The sequence below is a fragment of the Aedes aegypti genome, unplaced genomic scaffold (assembly GCF_002204515.2).
Source record: "Aedes aegypti strain LVP_AGWG unplaced genomic scaffold, AaegL5.0 Primary Assembly AGWG_AaegL5_hic_scaff_663_PBJ_arrow, whole genome shotgun sequence".
Lineage (NCBI taxonomy): Eukaryota > Metazoa > Arthropoda > Insecta > Diptera > Culicidae > Aedes > Aedes aegypti.
Window position 1 is genome coordinate 1 of NW_018736345.1, and position 25,686 is coordinate 25,686.

Below are 25,686 nucleotides of genomic sequence, written 5' to 3' on the forward strand. Positions count from 1 at the left end.
AACAGCTAGATGCCAATGACAGAATATTAGCTTCCTAACTCAAAGTTCCCACATAAAAAAAATCCTTTTATAAAAATTTTGGGCTTTTGCAAAAGTTACAAAAATTCTCAGATTCATGTTTTGTACATTCAAAATATGTTGTGTTTTCAATGTTATCTGTGACTAACCATCTGATTTTGTGAAATTCTCGAATACCGGTCATTCTTAAAACCCACATGATATTAAGAAACCTGAATGCATAACATGTGCTTGACAATTATCAAGTCTAGTCTATCTTAATTTTAAAATTACCCTGATTTGATGTATATCGATCCACCGGAATTGATTATGTTTGGAATTGATTACCCGTCATATGTGTGTCCTTAAAAGATTATGAGTAATTATTTCCAAAAGCTTCCGTGTTAGCTTTTTCGCCCCCTTTCTGAATTTTCGCCCCCAATTCTGTTTTACAAATTTTCGCCCCCTTAAGCCTGAAAATCGCCCCCAGGGGGGCGAATTCGCCCACTTTGGGAATCACTGATCTAAACCAATATCACTGGCAGGTAGCTAATGATCCTTTCTTCACGATAGAGTTGTTAAATAACGTGTAAATCCATTCAAATGCTCAGAAACAACGAGCTACAAACATGGTTACCAATGGTTTTTAGGGGCGAGATCATAAATTATGCGAGAATTAACCAGGTTTTAGGCAATTTTTTGATGAAAATTTAGTGTGTATTTTTCGGCAAACTTAAGTTAAACGGCTGGTATAAAGTATGCCTGTCATAAAAGGATCGATATTTTGTGTTTTAGCCAGCGAACTTCTGCCCCACACTAGATTCAAACTCTTGCCCCAACGATGGGGCAAAAGTTCGTTTAAGACAATCAATTTTGAAAACAGTTTTAACAAAACATGGGTAAATATTTTGACACAAGTTTGTTCAGCAAAATTATAGCTAATATGTTGAAGGTTCACTGTATGGTATTTATTTTGATTTAACTGCTATTGTTTTCCTGGACACTTTGATTATACCACTAAGGTCGAACTTTTGCTCCACCTTACTCTAAGCAACGTGGTATTTCTGTATAACGAAGCACAAAGGTGATATTGTTTGACTAGTGGTTTTACTCCCTCCTCTTCTTATCAAATATCATTGTTTTGCCAAAATCCTACAGCTGCCGGATCTTTTTAACGTTGGGGTCGTCTTCGGAAGTTTCTCCTGAAATTCTGGAAGAAACCCTCCAGAAACGCAATAGGAGCTCCGCAATGAGTTCCTCCGGAAGATCCTCCAGAAGTTTCGGACGATCCGCCAGAACAGGAGTTTGTCTGTACGTTACACTATAAGTTCTTCCGAGAGTTCTACATGAGTTTTTTCTTAAGTTACTTTAGAATTTCTTCCGGAAGTTCGCTTAGGAGTTCTTCCGGTAGTTCCTGTAGTAACTTTACCCACAAGTTATTGCAAGAGTTCATCTGACGTTCCTGTAGCAGTTCATCGAAAAAAATCCCTAGGAGTTCCTCTAGAAACTACTCCATATGTTCCTGTAAAAGTTTCTCCTAAAGCTTCTCGGATTTCTTCCGGAAATTTCACAAGGAGTTTTCCGGAAGTTCCTCTGGGTGACCTTTCCGGATGTTCCTCTAAGATTTCATCTAAGAGTTCTTCTGGAAGTTGCTTCCTCTGGGAATTCCTCTAGGATTTCTTCCAGCAGGTCCTCTAGAAGTTCTTCAGGAAATTTCACAACGATTTATCCTGGAAGTCCCTCTTTGGGGTTTTCCGTAAGTTCCTTTAGTTTTTCCTTCTTGTTCCACTAGAAGTTCATCTGGAAGTTTCTCTAGGAGTTCTTCTGGAAGTTCTTTCGGGAAGTCCTTCTGGTTTTTAAAGTATTCTTCTAGCAGGTCGTCTTTGAGTTTTTTCCGGAAATTTTTGGAATATTTTTTTCCCCAAAGTTCGTGTAGGAGTTTCTCCGGATGTTTCTGTAAGAGTTCCAGAAGTTCCTGTACGAATTCCTCCGGAAGTTCCTGTAGGAGATCCCCCGGAAGTTCCTGTACGAGTTGCTCTGGATGTTCCTTTAGGCGTTCCTCCGAAAATTCCTGTAGTTTCCGGAAGTTTTCTTAGAGTTCTTCTGAAAGTTCCTCGAGGATTTCTTCCAGAAGTTCCTCTGGAAGTTCCTGTACGAGGTCTTCCATAAGTTTCTCCAGTTCTGGAGCTCTTCTGGATGTTACTTTAGGATGTCTTTTGGGAAGTTCGAGAAAGGAGTTCCTCCGGAAGTGCTTCTAAAAGATCTTCCGCAAGTTTTCTTAATAGTTCCTTCGCAAATTTCGCCAGGAGTCACTCCAGAGGTTCTGCAAGGAGTTACTTCGGAAGTTCCACTAGTTCCTCTAGTAGTTCATTCTGGATATTCTTTGAAAGCTCCTCTCAGAATCACTCAGCAAGTTACTTCATAAGTTCCTCCAGCAGTTCCCTTAGGAATATCGTCGAAAGTCCTTGTAGAAGTTTCTTCGAAAATTTATCTGAGTTTCGCAACGAAATTTTTCCGGAAACCTTTGTATGAGCTTCTCTGGAAACTGATATCTTCTGAAGGTTCGTCCGCAAGTTTCCTCGAGAATTCCTCTGGAAGTTCCTCTTCAAGTTTCCCAGAAGTAGTCCCGAAAGTTTCACTAGCAGTTCCTTCGGAAGTTCCACTCAAAGTTCTTATGATAAATCTGGAAGTTTCTACTGGAAGCTTCTGTAGGAGTTTCTTGCCATAAAATTTTTATGGTAGTTCCTCTAGGAGTTCCACTAGAAGTATCTCGTGCAATCCCTTAGGAAGCTTATGTAGGATTTCCCCCGAAAGTTCTCCGAGTAGTTTATCCAAAAGCTCAACAAGATTTCCCAGGAGCCCCTTCGAAAGCTAACTCTAAAGTTCAACTAGTAGTTTCCTTTGGAAGGATTTCTGCTCTAGGTTTTCCTGTGGATGTTCCTTTAAGAATTTTTTGTTTGGAAATGCTTCTAGAAGTTCCTCCGGAAGTTCATCCAGTATTCTCTCTAGAAACTCTTCTGAACGTTCTTGATACCCACAGGAAGCTTACTATAGATTTTTTTTTCTACTATTCTTAGATGAATTTGGAAATAATTTCCAGAAGTGCCTCTGGAGTAATGCTATAGTGGAATTTTTAACGTCAAGCCCTGTAATTCACTAAAATGGTTTACTGAGTTAATCCTAAGAAATTCCTATAGGAGTTTCTGAAGAAAAAATCGTGTAAGATTTCTATAAAAAACTTCTGAAACAGTTTCCTGATTCCATGAGAAGTTCCCAAGAGATTTATTGCAGAAATTACTGTAGTGATCCATATAAAATGTCCAGAGCAATTTTTGGAAGAATTCTCGGAGCAATATTTTAAAGAATCTCTGGAGGAACTCTGAGATAATTTAAAAGAGAAATTACCGGAGCATGTATTTACTTGGGGCCTTTCGGAGTAATCCCAGGGAGAATTTTTGAAGTGTTCCTAATCATTGGTAGAATAATTCATGAAGGAATTCTCTGATATATTCTCTGCAATAACTCCCTTTGGGATTCAAAGTCAAATAATATCTTCAGCCTGTCCAAAGTACATAATTTACCCCATGGTACAAAAACGTCTTTGAATAAACTTGCTAGCAAACATGAGTTAAAACAGGTTAAAACCAACTGTTTTGCAATGCTATTTTTCAGTGTGTAAAATTAAGGTTGCAACTTGTACTGCACAGATGTCGTGGAATTCTTGTACAACCAAAAGTTGCATGCAACCTGTCTTGTATGGAATTTCTTACCCCGATGAAAAATGTCTGACGATTACTTACTGTAGGATGTATGTATGGAGATGAATTCGTTTTTTTGTGTTCAATTTTTATCCTTATTCTATACCTTTTGCAGCTGATTCGTCTTTTTATACATAAAAATATTAAATGTTCTCGAATGTTTTACCCTATATAATTCAAGCTTAGCAGTATTATAGAAAAAACAAAATGTTTTTTCTGATCAAGAGTGCAAAAATTGGGTGATTTACATCTTCTTCGATGGTACAATTTGCGGGCAAATAATAGTTCTTTTGCGATTTACGCTTGCTGTGATGTGTTGTAATTGTACAAAATATATCAACGACATTTTACATGGGATATTGTATGCATTGGCGCTAGAATTGGGGGGGTGGGGGGTGGTCGAGTTGGTGTACAAAGAGAGAGAGAGGGGTGATGGAGGTCAAGCAGAGCGTGACAAGCATTAAAACAACGTCGAAGGCCTTTCAAAAATGACGTTTTAATGGGGGTAGGTGGTCATAAATGTCCTAATTTAGCGTGACATAATAGTAGGAACCATCTTTGGCCTAGTGGTAAAGTACGCGGTTACAAAGCAAAGTCATGCTGGAGGTGTCTGGGTTCGAATCTTAGCTGGCTCAAAACATTTTCGTAACGGAAATTTATTTATTTATTTAACTTCATCTTCAGGAATGTTACTCCACAGACTGTTATTTAAAACTAGACATAGAACACATACGAATCTACAACATACATAAACTGAAAAAAAAATACTGGGTAGAAAATGTCCCTTTCAAAATAATGTTACAAATCAAAAGAGTTGCTTCAAACATACAAATCATATTCAAAAGAAACTTCCGACGAGAGACGGTTGACTGCTTTTCCCTTAAAAAAGGTTTAATACACGGAACCGAAACATCGGGCTCAGCCAAACTAGCCGTTTTAGTTTATAAGATTGAGATTGACACCCACGAGAACTGAGTTGTATTACTTTGAAATTGCGAGCTGTAATATCAGCATGGCAACAAAAACGAATGACGGGCTACTTAGCCTTAATCATAATTTGTACCTATTACTATAAAGACGTTTTATCACTGACAAATAAGCACTATTGACCGTTAACTCAATTTTGAAACCAGTTAAAATAAGGCTCCTGAAAATCCCCGTGAAGTTCCTTCAGGAAAATCTCCAATGATTCTTTCAAGTATTCTTCCCGATATACCGTTTTGATTCATATTACGGACACTTAAGGACTCAGGGAAATATAACCCAGCATAGAGCATACAAAATAATCATTCTGTATGATTCCTTAGCGCTATCGAACGTCGGAAGCCCTTTACTTTCGAACGGTGGGTGAAGAATACGCTTTTCGCAACTTCAATAATTTTAAAATAAATCAAAATGTGTGGCCTTTTGATGATTCTTATTCCGGACGCTTCCTCACTTTTGCCTCATATTCCGGACACTTTGAATCAAATTCCAGACAGCTCATGATAATCATTAATAGAACAGTCAAATCATCAATCGAAATCGTTAAACCACCAAAGAGACATCTAAGGTAATTGGGCATTATAAATTTTCAAAAATATTTATGGAAAAAGTTTACTAAAACGAGCCTTGAAATTGAGAACTTTTGAACAGCAAAAATTGAAACATTTCGCGTGAAATGTTTCCCATACAAAGTAGAGTGTCCGGAATTTGAAGCTGTCCGTAATATGAATCAAAACGGTATCTCTCATAATTTCTGAAGAGACTTTTCTTGAGATTTCTCCAAGAATTCTTTGAAGATTTCTCATTGGATTTTACAAAAAAAAATATCCTCGGAGATAATATACAGTAATCCCTAAAGTGATTTCCCAGGGGTTCTTCCGGGAAGAACTCACTATAATTTTTGCGATCAGCACCGATAAGGCTTCAGGAATACCTACACCTATTCATCCAGAAATTTTGCCAGGAGTTCCTGTGGGGATTACTCCAAAGATTATGGCAGGGATTTCTGCGGGAAAATCTCTACAGGAGTTTATCTTTGAATTTCGCAAGTAGTTTCCGCAGAAATCCACCCAGTGAATTCTTCATAAATTTCTGAAATAAAATTTTAATTGCGATTCCTCCAAGTGTTTCTTCGAAGGTTCTTCTAGGAAACCTCCAGATATTCCTCCAGGAATTTTTCATGCAATTAATCTTGATATTCTTTCAGTGATTCCTCCAGAGACTCCTTCAAGGATTTATTCAGAAAAAAAACTTTATAGGGATTCTTGCAATGATGTCTCAATGTCTACAATGATTACTCTAGATATTTCATCAAAAATTTCTCCATGAATTTCTAGGACAAAACATGCAACGATATTCCAAGGTAGTCCTCTTCAGGGCACAAGGATTCTACCAGGAAACTTTCTTGGGATCCCACTAGGAATCCCTCCATGGATTATACAAGAAATAACTTCACGAAATTCTGAGGATTTTTTTAGGAAGTCCTCAAGGAATACTTCCTAACAAACGCTAAGTGAATTACTCCAAGGAATTTACCTGGTTTTCTCTCTCAGAAATTTCTTCAGAGTTTCGTTTTGGGCCTTCTGGAAATTCCTCCGAGGATTCTTTCAACAATTTCTTTAGAAACTCCTCCAAAGATTAACTTTGGAATCATCCTCCAGGTATGTCATAAGAAAATTCTCTAAGAATTTCTCCAGGGATTATATTAGGAAAATTTCTACCTAGAACTTTCTATGAAAATCTCTTCATGGGTTCCTCCAGATATTCTCCAGAAAATTCTCTATAGATTCCTCCAAGGATTATCTAGGGATTTCTCCAGAAATATCTCTGCAGGGATTTTCCAGTGATTCCTCCCGAAAAAGTTTCACAGTGATTCTTCCACGGATTCCTTCAAAGGTTATCCAAGAATTTCCCCAGTGATTCCTCCTGAGATGTTTCCAGGGCAATTAACTCAGATCCTGCAAAGATTCCTTCATCAACTAAGCCAGGTAACCTTTCTTGATTCATTCAGCAAATTACCCAGGTAATCCTCTATAAATTTCTATATCAGGGATGCTTCCAGGGAAATCCCAACAGGGATTCCTCCAGCGATTTACTCTTCAGAAATTTCTCCAAGAATTGCTCCATAAAAATCTCTACATAGGTTCATCGAAAAATTGTGAGATTTCTTGAGAAGTTCCTCCAGAGATTTCCTCGAGTATTCATCCAGAGACTTCAGCAAGATTTTTTTCTTTCAATTTTCCAAAGAGTCTTCCAGGGATTGGCCAAGGATTCTTCGAGGGATTCTCCCAGAAATTACCCTATGGATTCCTCCATGTAATACTACAGAGATTTCTTTATAGGGGAACTGTGAGTAAAATAAACAGGTTTGTGTTTTACGGTAATTATGCTATAAATCTATGTAAAACATAGCACCATCCTTAATCCTTAGACTAAGAAACTATTTCGACAACTCTAGCGCGATCTAGAACTGTCAAAAGCTGGAAAAGTAAAAAAAAAAAAACAAAGTACGCCTCTCCGTTTTCTCATAAGATGTAAATTTTCACTCGTTGAATTTAAGGTTTTTATTGACAAAAATCATCAAAAATCTTTTGAACTGTGAGGAACATCATATCTTTAAGGTATTTATGATAAGTTCTTAGAACAAATAATTTGATTATGTTGATTCTTTGGGTGTAAAATGAACCACTCGAGATGGGGGTTCTATGAACACTATGGTACGGCGAATACTACCGGATTTTATTTCAGATGCCGAGAGTTTTCCGGAGAAAATACAAAGACGGACCTCGACAGCCATCCAAATGGTCGCAGCTAAATGTTCCATCGATTCCGGAATGTCTTGAGATATGCATTGATCATGTACCAGATGCCAAGAATCGTGCCGCAACCCGTTCAATTCAAATAGTGTTCATATTACCCCCACTGCATGTTAATTTTACCCCCAGCATGTGTTCATTTTACCCCATTGTATGTTAATTTCACCCCCAAGTATATGTTCATAGTACCCCCGTTACATGTTCATTTTACCCACATGATTGGAACATTGACTCTGTGGAAAGAAATTTTCAAAATTATAATAATGATGCTAAAATTCTATTTCCCTCACAATATTTCAACTTGTTACATTGCATAAACATCCTTCTTCGATTCTGAGCTATTGAAAAGAATCTGACAGCTCCATGAGCAAGAAAACATGAAAATTGCTTAGGGTGTTCATTTTACCCCAAGTTCCCCTATTTTTTTTTCTAGAGGAAATTCAGGGATCTCAAGGGATTACTGTAAGGCATCGTTTCCCAAATTTGGATTTCATGTCCCCCAACGTCTCGCTCGCTTTTCGTATAATAGACAGAGAGAGGTGCTGACAGGCTGGGGGTCACGAAAAGGATTTCTTCATTAAACATTTCTAGAGGTTCCTCCAGAGATGGCTCAAAGAATTTCTTCAGCTATTCCTCCAAGAATTTATCCAGAATTTATCCAAAATTTCTCCAGTAAAGCAAATCCTGGAAAAATCGTGGAGGAATCCCTGAAGGCACTTTTGGGGTAATATCTGATTCAATCCTTGGAGAAATTTGGAAGGAAATCTCTAGGAGAATCTGTACAGGAATTTTCAAAGGCTTACAACGAATTTACGGCAAAATTTCTCGGGGAATTTTCGGAGGATTACTTGAAAAATATCTTGGGATTGATTCATGTAGCGATTTTCTTGTAGATATCCCTGGGAGAATTCGCGAAGAAATATCTTGAAGCAATTTCTTGTAGAAGAAAGAATGTCTTGCGGAACCTAAGAAGAAATTCCTGGTGGAATCCCTGAAGAAATCTCCGAAATATCTCGAGAGGTTTACTTCTGCAGGAATACCAGGAGAAAATGTTTTAGGAATCCTTCATGAAATCTTTGGATCCCTGGAGCAATCACTGTAATAGTTGCTTTAAAGTTCCCGGAAAAATCCTTTGAGGAATCTCAGTAATGATACTGGGGAACCTATGAAGGAATCACTGGAGAAACTCTCCGCAAATCTGTAGAAGAATCCTTATAGAGATTTTCCTGCAAAAATTCCTGAAATAAATCTTTGGAAAAACACCTGACAGAATTCCAGGAGGAATATCTGAAGGTATTTGTGGAGTCCTATCGGAACTGGTCTAAAAAATCTAGTAACGATTCTGCCTGGAGCAATTCTAGCAGGCATCTCTGGCGAAATCTTTACTGGAGTTCCTGGACAAATCGCTGTTGGGATTACGGTAGAGATTATCTTGAAGGAGTTTCTGGTATAATCCTTAGAGGAATCTTCAAAGGAATCCCTGGAAAAATCTCTGGTAGAGTATCTGGAGCAATAGGTTGGTGGAAACATTAGAGATGTTTCGGGAGAAATTCTTGAGGGAATTTCTGGAAGTTTTTTCTGAAGGAAATCCTGCAGTTATATTTGAACTGGTCTCAAAATTGAGTTTGCAGTCAAAAGTACTTGTTCGTCAGCGATAAAACGTCATTTCACTTAGAGGTTCAAAACATGAATAATGGCTTGTCCAATGATGCCGATTTGTTTTATGATATTATTTTTAATTTGACCCAACGGAAAACGGTTATGGGTATTCGGAAATAATAATGTTATGTTTGTAAGGAAAAGATAGCTGTAAACACGATGCTTTTCTGCCAAGTTTTCTAGTTGAAAGTCATGGGTTCGATGCGATCGAGTATCTTATCGGATTAGGAATTTTCTCGATGCCCGATTCAAGCATCTTCGTACTTGCCATACGATAAAAAAAATGTTCAATCGGCAAAGATAGCTCTCAATAAATAACTTTTTAACCATTTTTTTAGAGAAAAACATTTTAAACTTAAAGGTAACTGGAATGAATAAAATTTTAAGGTTAAAAGTACGTCATGACGGAAGTTCTAATATAGTCTTCATATGAAAAATAACTCACACCTTCGTAGAGTTGCTTATTTACTCCCCACTTCATATTTAAAGCTTCGAGCACAAAGAAAGTCATCTTACCTGGCAACACTGCTTAAATGAAATCGAATTTATTTTCTATGTATTATTTTCATAATATGTTATTTGGAGATTACCGGTCGAAATATTTGGAGAAAAACGTTTACAAATTGTTGTAGATCGGATGTATGGGTACGTATTTTTAAAAATATGTGATTTCTTATAAAACGACCAGAAGGGGTAAAATTTATGCTTAAGAATGCGGTATAAAATCACGATTTAGCTTCCTATTATACAATTATAGTCTCTTCAGTAATCTAAAATAATTCTGCACAAGATTTTCTCTTCACTATTTTCCTGGGAGTAAAAGATTGGTATTTCAACAAATTTGGCCATAAATGAATAAATCACTTGAATGACCTAGTGTCAGAGATTGGTGGAATATTATTAGTTGATTTAAAGCTCTACCTTCAGAAGAATAGTAAAGGATAGCAACATACAATTTGTTAATAAAAATGAGGATTTTTGTTTCATAGGTGCTTTTGAAAAAAAATGTTTGGTTCTTCAAAAAAATGCATTTTGTTAGATCTTATATTTTTCATAACATCATAGAATAGCATTGATCTACATTCACAGAAACCCGATTACGATTTCAATAATAAATAAAAAAGTTGCTGCATAAACAAGGTGTCCGCTTTATAAAATGAACAGTCTTTCGTCACTTGATGCCACATGTAATTCAATTGTCAAATACCCGTGAAAAAGATGATCCATAACAGTACATTTAGCACAAATGATTTTATGATTTACTTCGCAAAAGTCCCCTTCAATTCCATGATCGCATCCACGTTCATTATCTGTGGCCGTATAATATTTGCTATCGCTGCATTGTACTATTTTATTGAAACATGCTTCTGATAACGATGTCGTGATAAGACAGGGCTTTCCAACATTGGCAATTCGAAAAGATACCATAAAATCATTAGAGCACGATTGCTTAACAATGATTTATTCTCTTATCAACGGAACCGTACGAAGCCAAGCACATTTGAACTCATCGACGACGACGGTGGCAATCCAAATTTGTGCGAATTTGGTAACTTGAAATTATAGAATTATTGATTTTTGATGTGAAAAAAAAATCCACTCGATCAGTGCTGATGGCTTCCGATGAAGGCGTTGCAGTTCGGGCAGTAGTGGTCGGCATTCCTGCACGAGTTGCAACAGTACGGCACACAGATGCACGGCCAGCAGCTGAAACAGAAGAAAAGCGGCGATGAAATACTTTCTTGTCTTGGTTAAATGACACAGTGTTTTATTTTTGTGAATTGTCTTTTAAATATCGTCTAAACTTTGTTTTGAGCATTATGATTTGTTCATAGAATTATTTAAGGTAATTTTTATGCATAGAGTTAAAATGTTTTCGAGACTTTTATTACGGTTCTTTCGAAAATTTTCCGTTCTGCGGTAGCCGCCAAGTTCTACCGCAGCTGTCAAAGTTCTACCGCAGGCTTGAAAATCATTGTATCATTGAACGGAGCCATCTAATCGAAGTGTGCTAGTAGAGTGCAAAGCATTGAAAATAGTAGAAAACAACAGTCATTAGCGTGGTTTCCAAGGTATCATCGCAGCCGATCGATGATGTTTTGTGCAAATCAGTAATATGATTGCTGCGGTAGCTTTCTGTTCAACCGTAGAACGGAAAGTTATCCCTAAAATTGCAATACATAGGCTCTATTCTTATTCCAAGATATTTTTTTACATTTTTGTTGGTGGTGTAATATTTTTTGGCAACAATGGCGCCTGTCATGTTGGAATTCAAACCAATAATGGGAAGGAGGAGGGGAATCGATGATTCATTTAACACTAGCCCACAGTAGACATACATCCTCCCCTGCATTTACGCCAGTTCATACGGGAAGATGTAGGGGTGGTAAATTTAATGGCAGAGAGGCTTGCCAATTGGTTAGCAGACTGCCTATGTATCAGATCAAGTGTAAGAATTGGCGTGCTATAATGATGTTAGAATGGAAGCGTAAGGAAAACGTTTTGTTTTGTACGTCTCTGGTTCTAGCAAATTCTATGAACGAACAGATCAATTATTGATAGATTTAAGAGTGGAAGACAGAAGGCAAGTGAAAATATATAACTACAAGTACGATACGAGCTTGGGATTGAACCCATGACCTTCTGCTTATAAAGCAGAAGCAATAGTCATTGGACCACCAATACCGTTTGTTATCCGTACACAGTGTTTTTCAGCAACCATTTCACGCAATTTCAAAAATCCTCACAAAATTGACAAATTAAAACAACAGCGCACAGTGATAAATTGATACTGGTGCGATTCTTCTTACCAGAAAACGAACAGCCAGCAGTGCAATGATGTGCGTTCTTGGTGGTGGAGTTGTGCTCAACGCGTGTCTGCACCTGGGCTCGGACACGATGGGCAGATCAGGGTGCAGGATTCCGGGCCAACGGCTGGCGCTGAAACGATAGGAAATAGTAAACATTTATTGCGTTAGTTACGCCTGTCCCAGCAAACCAGAGATCATATAAGGATGTTAATTTCAAATTATATAAATGTGCAGTTTACGTTGGAATTGGATATGAAGCAGAATTGAATTGATTGAAATTGTTAAATAGATCAACTAATTTGATCTGATTCGAATTTGCATCTAAACAAACTCCAATTTCAAATAACAGAATATGTTTAACTTCCAAATTGTCATTGCTTTGGCGATTTACACTTCACTTGATTTTATTCTATTATGATTCTGAATGTGAGATTAGATATGAGTTCATCTGAGGCAAATATAAAATCATATAGGGGAAGATGATGTGTACTCTGATTGCATCTAAAAACAGCATAATTTAAACAAGAGGTATTCACGAATAAATCGACATTCTGAACAATATAGTATCTAAGTTTTACATTACCAGAATAACATCACTTTAGGTAACCATTTCTGTTAATTCTTCAATAATTAACTCACTACGAGGTGGATGTACTGGGGGAGCAACTGTGGTCACAAATCGGACCGCAGATATTTTGTTCTCCAGTCTTACGGTGCTGTTACAGCTGCATACGTTCATTCGACGGCAATCACAACATGAGAAAGAACTTACTTACTTATTATGTTTTACTTTCTTGTTATTATAACTATTAATATTGTATTAACTTGATAATTGATGGCCACAAATTTGCGGACTGCCTCACGATTGTTTGTAAAAATTAAATCATATAAAGTGCAACACACTGTCATGCGAGTTAGTTATTAGTAAACGCCAAATCAATTTGTCTAGAGTGTGCAATGGCCATGATGAATTGCCTCCAAGTTTGTACGAATAGAGAATTCGCGCATTCTTATAATTTGTATTTATCGGAATAAGCGTTTTTTTTTATGCGGACATTTTTTAGCTGGGTAATAATTAACAATGCCTAACGTTTTATTTTCATTTGCGCAACAAATTGATTAGTTCAGAACAAAGCCTGTTGTCAATTATTGGAGTTAACTTGTGTATTTACGGAATGGCACCGATGAAAAATTCTATTTAACATGGGTTGTAGTATGGATGAGGTAGACGTTCGTGCAGATGAGTTATATTGTTGGATTTATATTTGTCAGATTTCCGTGTCATTCAATAGTGATTGAACGGCACAGCGGTAACCAATATGATTAGCGATCTGAGATCATTGTATGGAGGCTTGCGCCCACTTGTTTACCTTTTTTATTTTTTGTTGTTTGAACCAAGTCATATAAAGTGCAATATACTATTAATATACAAGATTATGAAATGCACCAAACGAACTCGTCTGAAGTTGTATTAACCACACTGCATTTTCTAGAATGTACGTATATGGCCTCCACATTTGTCTACATAGATGGAATCTATGCATTTAAACAATCTTTTATCTCCGAATAAGCATTCACTTCACTGAGTGGATCTCAGTTATGTGAACAAATTTGTTGGCTGAGGTGGTTCGAAAGTGAGGGGTGGAGGAATCTTACTGAAAACTCGGATCATAGTGAGACGACTTATGATGCCGATCCAGTTATTGTTTCTGTTACTATCAGACAGAATCAGAATTCACACTTCATTCCGCCAGTGTATGCCGGAATCAACCAAGATGAATCATTAGCCGTATTCTGAATAACGAAATGTAAATTAAGATGCAATGGAACGTAGCTTGTTGACAAATGCTTGCAGTGGATAGTGCAATTGTGATCCATTTAGGTCAGTGAATGATCTACACTTAAATTAGAACGAGCTTGTGTTGAGCTTTGAAAACTGTTGTGGTACAGTCGACTCTCCACATCTCGATATCTCTCCCTAAGTCGATTATTTTCTTGGTCCCTTCATTCTGCATACATTATCCCCTCTCCATATCTCGATATCTCCCTATCTCAATGTGATTTTCATTGCCGATTTCTCTCCATATGACGATATGCCCATTGTAAAATGTTACTTAGACTAGATTTTAGAGATTCAAAACCATGTGCGAAGACAAAATGACGTCTGTTTGTTTTCAATGTAATGGAGTGATTTTTAATCTAGCATTGCATACAAATTTGTTCTATGTCTCGATCTCTCCCTATCTCGATGTTGAACTCATAAAGATGGTGTCCGGAGAGGCTGGTCATTTGTCTGCATCGGCTGATAGGCACAATCTGGGAAACAGAAACAAAGCTACCGGGAGGAGTGGAAGGAAGGGATAATATGCCCCCATCTACAAGAAAGGCGGCAAGTTAGATTGTGTGGACTTTCGAGCGATCACCATTCTAAATGCAGTCTACAGATCATCTCCCGTCATCTGTAGTAAACGACTTCGTGGGGAAGTTATCAAGCCGGTTTCGTTGACGGCCGATCGACAACGGACCATATCTTTACTTTACGGCAAATCCTCCAAAAATGTCGTGAATACCAGGTCCTAACGCATCACCTTTTCATCGATTTCAAGCGGGCATACGACAGTATCGACCGCGTAGAACTATGGAAAATCATGGACGAGAATAGCTTTCCCAGGAAGCTCACGAGACTGATAAGAGCGACGATGGAAGGTGTGCACAATTGTGTGAAGGTTTCAGACGAATATTCCAGTTTCGTTTGGATCCCACCGGGACTACGCAAGGTGATGGACTTTCGTGCCTGTTGTTCAATATTGCGCTAGAAGGTGTTATGTGGAGAGCGGGCTCAACAGCCGGGGTACGATTTTTACGAGATCCAGTCAATTTGTTTGCTTCGCGGATGATATGAACATCGTCGGCCGAACATTTGAAAAGGTGGCAGACCTGTACACTCGCCTGGACGCGAAGCAGCAAAAGTTGACTGGTGGTGGAATGCAGCCAAGACAAAATACATGTTAGCTGGTGGGGACGAGCGCGACAGGGCTTGCCTAGGTAGCAGTGTTACGATAGACGGGGAGACGTTTCGAGGTGGTCGACGAGTTTGTCTACCTTGGATCCTTGCTGACGGCTGACAATACGTTAGCCGTGAAATACGGAAAGCGCATCATCAGTGGAAGTCGGGCCTACTATGGCCTCCACAAGAAGCTGCGGTCAAAAAATATTTCACGCCCGCACCAAATGTACCATGTACTAAACGGTCATAAGGCCGGTTAGTCCTCTATGGGCATGAAACATGGACGATACTCGAGAAGGTCTTGCAAGCACTTGGAGTCTTCGAAAACCGGCTGCTTAGGATGATCTTTAAAGCAAGCCCTGGCAAAGATGGTGTTCGCTTCGGATCCGGTTGGTACAAGAAGGCGTGGAGCGCAGCGAGCTAGGTGGGCGGATCAAGTGCGTATCGATTTGACGAGCGTGGGGTAGAACCGAGGATGGAGAGGTGCGGCCACGAACCGAGTATTGTGGGCGTGAAATTGTTGATTCAGTGTATTTGTCTAGATGTTAACTAAATAAATGAATGATCACCGAGTTGGAAGTCAACATAAACCATATAAAATACATCTACAAAATTTACAGTCCGATTGAATTCTGTGGTATGATTTTCCTAGATCTTCTGAGATATAAACATGCTGTTATTCAAAGGTTATGAAAAATTTCCAAGTGGGAAAAAATAATGTCGACACTTGAAGTGACAAACATTCAAAATTTGTTGAACTATAGCAAAACGCAAGCATTCCTACAGTTTCCAGGACGAAAGCATGTGTATACTTTATGAAAGAAAAAAAAAACTTGATTGGCTGGACCAGCATTGAACACTCTTATGCCGACCACTTACAGTGGTGGAAACATTTAATGTTTATAGTAAATACATATATCGAGCTTTACGGTAATCCAAGCCCCATGGTTATTAAATTATTTAACTCATTACGCGTGGTAAAGATGGATAAATTATGGTGTGAATTTATAAAAAAAATCCACGTGCTCGGCTGGATTTTGAACCCAGGACTCTTGTATACTGGACAAGCGCTTACCAACTAAACTACCGACCCACTTGTGGCTTTTCCATCTACCACGTGTGATGAGTAAATTAATTCTTTTAAAGTTTGTTGGATAAAGCGAACGTTTTGCAAGTCTACACTTATAGTGTTGAACCATTCAAAGTTTTTTTTATTACAAAAAATAATGGTACAATTTAGGGGTGTTATGAAAAATGATGTCAAACATAATAATATATGGATAAGAGTCGACTATAAATGGTTCGTCACGTATGAAACCATTATAATTTGTTGAAAATCATTAATGTGCAATCATACATATTTTACAGATTTTGAATCAAAAGCTTGAAACGAGGCTCACCAACTGATCCTTCATCCTGTTGGCTGCTCACAGCCACAATCCACTTCCAACTTCACCCTAAGTATACAAACTAACTGAGAAACGCGATTTTTTTTTCGCACTTCAAGAACGCGAACCGCACACGATTGGTTTCGATTCCATCGCTCACCCTACCACTGCTAAATCGGGAAACAAATATGAAAAAAATATGGTCAGCTTCATCCAAAAATAGAGTAAATATTCTTACAACTCGTGTATTGACAATTGAGTTGTAAAGTTATACATAGAGCTTGTTTTGCATTTTTGCCTCAAGAAGTTTTGGGTTAGAAGATTCAAAAAATATGTCAACATCCATAATGTCGAACCATTCAAAAGATATTTTTAGTAATGGTAATAAGAGAAAAATATATGTATATAAATGTTTAAATAGGCATAATATCTACACTTGTAGTGTAGTTCAAACAAGCAAGGTTTGTTTGAATATTACATAAAAGTAACGCCGTCATGAAAAAATGCGGGGTTACCATTAACATGAAACGAGTTCACCAGTCGGTAATCTGTCCTAGACTGAGAACGAATATTTTTTCTCACTCACACAACGCGAACCGCAAAACTCAAAACAACGCGTCCCGAAAAGGAACCGTCTTGCTTGGGCTTTCCAAAAGCCACTGCCAACCCTGCCGATCCTGCAGAAGTCTTTTGTTAAGCAGTGTACGACAACTCGTTTGACCCTGGGGCATTTGAAGACCACAAATATTCAAATATACATTCAGTCAGAGTGGACTAAGTGAAAATCTCGAGTACCGGCCAAATATACTGGTCCCAATAAGCGGGTTCTAAGACATTCATACAGGACACCATGAGTTACCAAAAATTTTTTATCGAATTTAAAAAAACGACTCAAGAAGCGCAATAATCAATCACGTTATTGCTTTTTGACACTTGATCCGCTTCTGTCTGCACAGAAATTGTTGCAATTTCTGATCACCCATCCAAATATGGTGAATGGTCAATAATCAAAACCAAATGCATCGAATAAAATAATATTTCTGAATTTCTATTGATGTATGGGAAGATGAATCATTCGATGTGTACAAATCTCACAGACCACTTGAAATGAATTTCGTTTCCTCGTATTCCACAGCGCGCTTATCATTTCCGCTGTTATGGTAATAAGCACTTGGTCCACTCTGACTGCATTTTTTTTATGGATTTTATTGATCATCCGAAGTAAATTTGTTACATATCTCTCACAGTTTACAACATTTTTTCAAATCTGATCAAAGTGAAATGGAGATAAAATAATTTTGCATCTAATGAAAAAAATTATCCTATTTTTCCAAGTTTTGTACTTGGTCCACTCTGACTTAACGCCGACCAATTGTGGCAGCACATGCATCTCTAGTTGTTAGTTCAGAAATGAGTGTAGCAACGATTGCTTTATTAACGAGCACGCATGCACCAGACATAGCACGCAAGTTCGCCATTTTATGTTTACTGCAAGTAGCATAAACGGGGTCCACAAGGTTACCAAGATAGAAGGTTCTTGAATAATCGCCACTTGGGCAGTAGCATTTTGCATGGGTCTGCAAAAAAAAAAAATGATTGAAGCTGTTCTTTTATGCTGAAGATTGATCTGAGCTATCCTAACCGTAGCCACCATCCAAACTAGGCAGGATTAAGCTTTTCACAATCGCAGCACGAAACAGACCAGCAGCGAAAAATCACGGTCGGTATCTCTTAAAAGTCGCCAAATGCAAAAAACACAGAATACACTGCGTAGAACGCGCAATTCGAAACCAAAAAGGTGAAAATTTAAACTTAATTACACTCGTATTTAGCCTCAGGATTGAGACTGAAGAAGGGCAACCGATTATCTCGGAAGAAACACAAGGTCACCTGCGCCATTGCTCCGGGTAGCACAGGAAAGGCACAATACTGCAGAGGGCGCCCAGGCTCCGTTAGCGGTTAGATTTTATTTAGACCCTCCTAACCATTCATTCCTAGGCACGGTAAGCATGAAGCCGCATTACCACCGGAACAGGCAGTCCGTAGTCTTAAATCTTAAGCCAATTGAAACAATCGCTACCGATACTACGCGGCTATCTAGGCTGATAGGTAAAAGGAAGTTAATATCGATGATTAACTCCTAACGTGCCTAATCAGCCTGCAAAAGGTGAAATATCTCGAAATCCAATAATGGCTCGCTTGTGCCCTCACGTGTTTACGAGCGCCTGCCTTTACGCATCAGTAATAGAGTTACTAAGCGGTTAAAATGTTGTTATTAGGCCTGTTGGTGTTTGTATCACTAATATAATGCTTATATGCACCTATAATGCTGATTGGCAAATCTTAATGGTTACTTGGGCATCAACGACCTTAGACAAAGATCATTAATCATATCAGCATAACACGTTTTTGCTTCATAGACATACACGTTAGCATAGAGCTAGGATAAAGCCCCAGAGTATATGTTAGATTGATTGTAGAGAAGATCATATTTATTTTTGTTGAAAATTGTTCAATCAAATATTAATGTCTTGGAAATTCTAACCATTGCGGTATTAGAAATGAACTGATTGATTAAACACTTAATGAAACTTTTTTCTCTTTCATAAGCTTTACTTTCCGCTCGCACTCCAAGCAAGCAATTGATCAGAATGTAACAATTCCGTATCGCACTCATTTTTTTTCAATTCCAGGAACCAACAAATGACCTAATTGCTATTTTTATTGGCGTTGAATAAGACACTTTAGTTCAACAAAAGTAAACATAAGCACACGGGCAAACAGCTCGAAAAAGCTGCATTGGTCCGGAAGATTTTTTTTATCTGGCTAAACACACTTTTCCTGGTGCTACAATACGAATGCACAGTGGCGTACTTTCATATGAATGTTAGTCATAAGTACAAACCTCACATATCTTGACACAAATATTGTCAAAAGAATCCATAGTTCACCGAATACTATGGACCATTTGTGAAACCTTGAGAAGTAAATCAATCAAAAGTGTTTCCTAGACATCTTACACAGGCAATCAGAAATTACAAAACTCATAAAGAAGTCCATAATATACACTTGTTTACATTCTCAAATGGTAAGCATGCCAAATACGATTCAATACATCTTCAAACCAAAGAATAAGGTCTATTTCTTCTTGTGAGACTGATTCAGTTAGATTTCGTTGAGATTTAGTACAGAAACGAAGTTTTAGTGAAACATCATCCAAATAATTTGTAAAATTCAAAAGAATCCATTACTGGCTGACTTTTATACACTTTAAATGACGTAAATATGTTATATATCCATAAAAAATCCAAAATTCTGGACAATTGCTTTTCAATCCTGAAGAAAACCATCAACTTTCATTTTCTCGGCTTGTGGCCAACTTGGGGCCACTGTGCGAGGTGCTTAACTGCGCTTATCAGCCGAAGTCTGCCGGCAAGTGCAAATAGAAGAGAAGTGCCGATGCATGTGTGGTCCTCCTATCCATCTCCATAAGTGCCTCATCCGCTCGTTATTTACAATTCCGTGGTGCAATTTTTCTTGACAATCAAGCGCGAAATTTTTTTGCGGAGAAAAATCACACTGCGTTCCATCCGTTTTCTTCACTCGTGGTACAAAACAATACCGCACACAAAAAGCAAGAAATCCTTGTAAATTCTTGCGTAAAATCATACACGTAAAAAGGAATGTCAGATTTATTGCAAATTCACACTACACATTGTGTAAAATTACATGAAAATAATTTAAACTTCCGTTAAACAAAACGTAATGTACTACACAGTTAAAAATATGTTGTAAATTTAAGTTTATTTTCATGCACATATTTGGAGCATCCAAATAAACCTAAATTTCAACGACCAATCCATTATTTTTCAATTGAATTGACTTTAAATTTACACGATCATGTAATATTCAACCATTTTTAGTTGAAAATTGAGCGTATATTCGTTTAAATTTACATGATGCTGTAATAACACACGAATTTGATTTATTTTTACACTAGTCTTCAGTTTACATCACATTGAAAATTAAATATTTTTTTCTGTGTATAGAAGCCAACCGCTTTCACGACAGTTCGAATAAATTCACATGATGTTGATGAAGTTTATACAATTTTTAATGTAAATTTGCATTAAATCTAACTTTCCTTTTACGTGTATGATTAACCACTGAATTTTATAAGAAATGTTTTTTTCTGTATACATTCACTGATAACGTGTAGGCACTTACTGCCCAATACTCGGGTACTCAAGGTGTGAGTCATCAGCCTACGCAATTACCCTACGACATGAATGCAATTAATACAAGGCGACACTATTGCCACAAACGTGATTGAATCGGTGTCACATCAACTTTAAATATTCAGAAGTTTTTCCGTACTGATTTCATTCTTTTTTTTCTCCTCTCTTGCGCCCTCACTCTCACTTTCATAGTCGAAAACCTATATGTTATGCACATACCTCCAGAAATGATGACGGTGGGCTGTTGCATTTTGGGATTGCTAGTCTACTATCTTTGGTATCGGGCACTTCCTAAAATAAATTAAACTTCGCCTAATCGTTTGTCGTGTGCAAATGAACAATGTTGACTAACAGTTTGCACAAAACAAAAAAAACCGGTTCAATGTGTCTTCAAATCGCAATATTAGCCGACTAAACGACAAAACTATATGAATAATGACTTAGACGACGACAGACCGACGCGTTTTGCGTGCGTTTCACGTTGCGGTTGCCTTGAGTTTGAAACCCTCCAAGTCTAAGCGTGCTCATTACTCTTACATGCCGTGTTTGCGTATACAGTCGTTACTCGTATAAAGGTGAAACGCAATTACCAAGAATTGGGTCCGTCTCTCTACATAACTTTTCGAAATTCAAAAGATGGAGGTACAACTGTACTTATTCAAATCATTCTTTTGAGTCAATTTTGGAAGTAGTTTAAATTATTATTAATAATTTCATGAATATGACAGCCCCTGGCAAATATGGAATTTTATTGTCCTAATCAAGAAACTTCCATAGAGCAGAGTTACTCGCTATCGAGGCTTAAAATTTGCTGATTTTGACTGGCCGACTGCTATAAAACTCAAATTATTCTGTATACCTTCTACATCATTACGAAAAACCCTGTTTTTTGAACCCGTTTGCCTGTAACTTAAAATTCAATGTGATGAAATGTAGTTTCTCGACATGAAAATAATGAACATGTTCGAGTAAAATAAATTTTCGATAACACTCCAAATTTGTTTTACTCAGAAAACCACACAGGAACCATATTAATTGAGCGGCTACATCCCATTACCCCGAACGCCATTACCCCGAATGCCACTACCCCGAATGGGTCACTACCCCGAAAGCCATTACCCCGAATGGGTCATTACCCCGAACGCCAGTACCCCGAATGAGCCATTACCCCGAATAGTAGGAGATACAGTGAAATATATTGTTTTGCGGGCAAAAATACGTCTCTAATGAAAACTGGTAATTAAAGGCGCGAAAAATTCGTCGGTAAAATGTTCATCATATATTTTCCCTTCTTTTTTATGTCAGCTCTTCTTTCGAAATATATTGTTGGCAACTCTTCTTATTATTTCGGAGACGGTACCTTTTTATCAGCCCAGTGGGCACTTTCGCAGATCAAGGGTTCATTTACAAATTTCATAACGCCAAAATTTTCTATTTTTTCCGTTCGTACCACTTTTTGTATGGACAACATTTTTTGTCCCCTTCAGCGTTACGAAATTTGTTAATGGGCTTTTGATAAAATAAGCCGTTTATTGACTGCGAGCTCTCCTTGTTAACTTACCATTATTGTACATGTTCTATTGTCCCTAGGCATAGAACGTCAAGAAAATGCTCAATGCATAAGATCCACCACTGGAGGAATTTGAACCCATAATCCTTAATATGGTCTTGCTGAACAGCTGCGTGAACACAGATTTTTGAACTTCTTGGTGGTGTCCATATTTCAATTTTGTTTTAAAGCAAATATTTTCCTTTCTTGTGTATATATGTTGTGTCATAGCATGATATGACATATCATATTGTTACATATCACGTTGTTACAGTGATCATTCACGTCATAGCTGCAAACATTTCACCAGAAATTTCCCCTTCTTTCTTAAATAGGCTGTTCTTTCAAGTTTTCGTTAGACAAGCTAGTCATCAATATTTCCATATAGAACAGCTTTTTTTGAAGGAATATATCCTGAAGAAATTGACTCCAGTGAATCCTCCTATAATTCTAATCAGTAATTTTCCCTTTCTTTCATCTTCTTGTATTGAAACAGACAGGTCTCTTATGAATTTTCTCACCGCTTTGCTGTCATCATCATTTCTTCATTGTGCAGAATCGGAAAAATTGTGATTATCTCAACGAAATTCAAATTAATGATCCCACAAACCAACGAAAGTTTTTACTGTAGCGGCAATCAAAGGCCGCCGTTTTTCTAACATGTGCAAGTGTATTAACGTTTCCTTGCTTTAGTGGAACAGTTGTCTATCAGGATGGTTTTTAAGCGGGTTCCATAGACGAACACTTGCAGCGATTATCTCAGGGTGATCTTCCATTACCACCGTTTACGAAACAAAATCTTTAAAAAGATCTTAATGCTAGTAGCCCGACACCTACAATGAGTAAAGGAAGTGGGTTCCGACGTCCAATAAGAAACTTTACTACATCCTAATTTTGTGCACATTATAGCTATCCTTTGCATAATAAATTCACCCTTCTTTTCGGAATAGGCTGTTCTTCAGAGAATTGCAATGTGGCTGTGTGAATCTCACCAAAATTAGAGGACAAATCGAAATAAAACTTAGTATTCAAAAATTATTAGCTAAAAAACTAGCTGCTTTTATATCCTCTAATGTTTGAAATATAAATTGTTGAGCCAAACTCGTTAAATACTCATAAGGAATCGTACAATTTTCTCCCCACTCTCTCACTAGAATAAGTTACAAATTTTATGCATTCGGGGTAATGGCGTTCGGGGTAGTGACCCATTCTGGGTAGTGGCATTCGGGGTAATGATCCATTCGGGATAATGGCTTTCGGGGTAATGGCGTTCGGGGTAGTGGCATTCGGGGTAGTGGCGTTCGGGGTAGTGTCATAGAATCAATTGAGCTGTTTTGTCTGTAAAATAACTTGTAGTTTTTTACTTGTAGATGTAAAGTGAATAGGTTTGAGTAGAAAAACATGCTACACTCAAAACTGCTTTGGATCCAGAACATAGGGTTTATTAAATAAGAGAAATACGTTTTTGTGTAGTTTTCTGGATAAAATAAATTTTAAGTCTAATCGAAACTTGTTTTTTTGCTACTCATCTACCGTTTTGACTCATATTCCGAACACTTAAGGCCAACAGTGACTTTAAATACACCTCATGGGCATAAATAAGATGATATTTGTGAAAATTTTTATTTGTTCGCCGGGTCTGACTGTTGGCTGTTGGGTGAGCCAATAAAAATATTTATTTAAACTTGTTTAGTATTGTTTTTGTGTAAGAGTATGGAACAACATTTTGATTCAAATGCCGAACACTGTATGCAATGTTTCAGCGAAACATTTCAATCAAATCTCCATACAAAATGCGAGTGTTCGGAATATGAGTCTGTTCGGAATTTGAGACAAAACGGTGTGCTCAATTGACTTCTGCAAGCAAATTCATTACGGAAAACTACATGTTATCACATTGAATTTTTAGTTACAGGCAAACGGGTCCAAAAAATAGGGGTTTTCCTAGTATTTTAGGATTAAACCAGTCGAAAATTTCAATTCTGCTCAGAAATATTCTCTTGACTCCTACAAGTAAATTCATGCCGAAAAAACTACATGCCATAGCCTTCAATTTTGATTTTCAGGCTAAACAGCTCAATTAATACGTTTTTTGTGTGGTTTTCTGTGTAAAATAAAATTTAAGTGTTATCGGAAATTCATTTTTATTCGAACATGTTCACTTGACTTCCACAATCAATAACATGTCGAAAAAAAACCTACATGTCATCACATTGAATTTTGAGTGTCTGGCAAACGGAGATCCTCCATGAATGTCTTTTGATAAACCATCAGGAATATATCATTTCTTCAAGTATACATATTTTTCGTGAATTATTTTTGGGATTTTTCTAAGGGAAATCCTGAAAAATTAAACAGTATTTTTGTGATTTTTTCCAGGAAATATGGAAATCAGATGTTCAAATGTGTTCAGAAATGTTTTACAGGATTCACAGAGCATCATCAATATAAATTTTGATTATTTTTTTTAAGAAGTTGATTTTAATCTTCTTCCACAAATCCCTGATGATCTTTTTTGGGTTTCTTTTTTAATCTTGGGAAAAGGTCTTATACATCTACAGAAGATATTGCAGATTCAAGTAGAATTTTTGCCTTTGCAATAATTTTGCCAAACATTCCTATGAAGATCCTATACCGAGTTCATTGGCCTAGGAAGGGGAGGGATAAAGGGGCAGGCTCCCTACAGAACCATCCAAGCCCCCTACCCCCAGAATTGTGAATGGTAATAAACATTAAAATCAGTATACATGACAGTATCGTGAGAATAAATTTGCTTAATCAATAAACAATTAATCTCATTGAAAAAAATTACTGTATTATTTTGTACAACAGTAGTGGGAAAACCTCACTTGTCGTACACAGCGTCAGCGTGGCCGTTCTGACTTGGGCAAATCGCGTAACAACCAAGAGATTATTTTTTTTGACTGTCGCTCATTTTTTACCGCTAGAACCAACTTGTTATTGTTGATGTGCGAGGTTTTTTGTTACACATTTCCGTTGCACAAAATACAAAAGTCAATATGGTAAAAACTTGATTCCCAAATATTCGTATTATCTGAATAATGCAAACAATTCTGTTTTCAATGTTGTGGAGAGCAGCGTGTTCACTGCATTATGGTTATGTTATGGGCGAATGCCCTGCTCGAGGTGTCCGGAGATGAAGATTTCACTTTTTTTTTCAGTATGGCCAACAATATTAATTGAAAAATGTCGAATAACTTAACTAGTTTCTTAGATTTCTGGGATTTTATGCGAAAAGTTTCGCTTAATATATAGCAGATCTTTTCAAGCAACCTTTCTAGCAATCAATTCTACCGTTTCTCGCTTAAATTTTGTCAAGTAAATCCGCATAAATTTACTAATATATTGAATTTTAAACTACATTTTTTCGAGAAATTTTATAATGTTTTAAATACCTAAGAATTTTTTGTCAAGATTATACTTAAGATTCTGGAGCTCCCTCTCTGGTATATTAACAAT

General features: G+C 37.3%; 1 pseudogene; it reads right to left on the reverse strand.

Moving 5' to 3' along the window:
• Positions 1 to 10,646: 10,646 nt before the first annotated feature.
• LOC110681283 lies at positions 10,647 to 21,180 on the reverse strand (annotated as a pseudogene).
• Between the last annotated feature and the right edge of the window lie 4,506 nt (positions 21,181 to 25,686).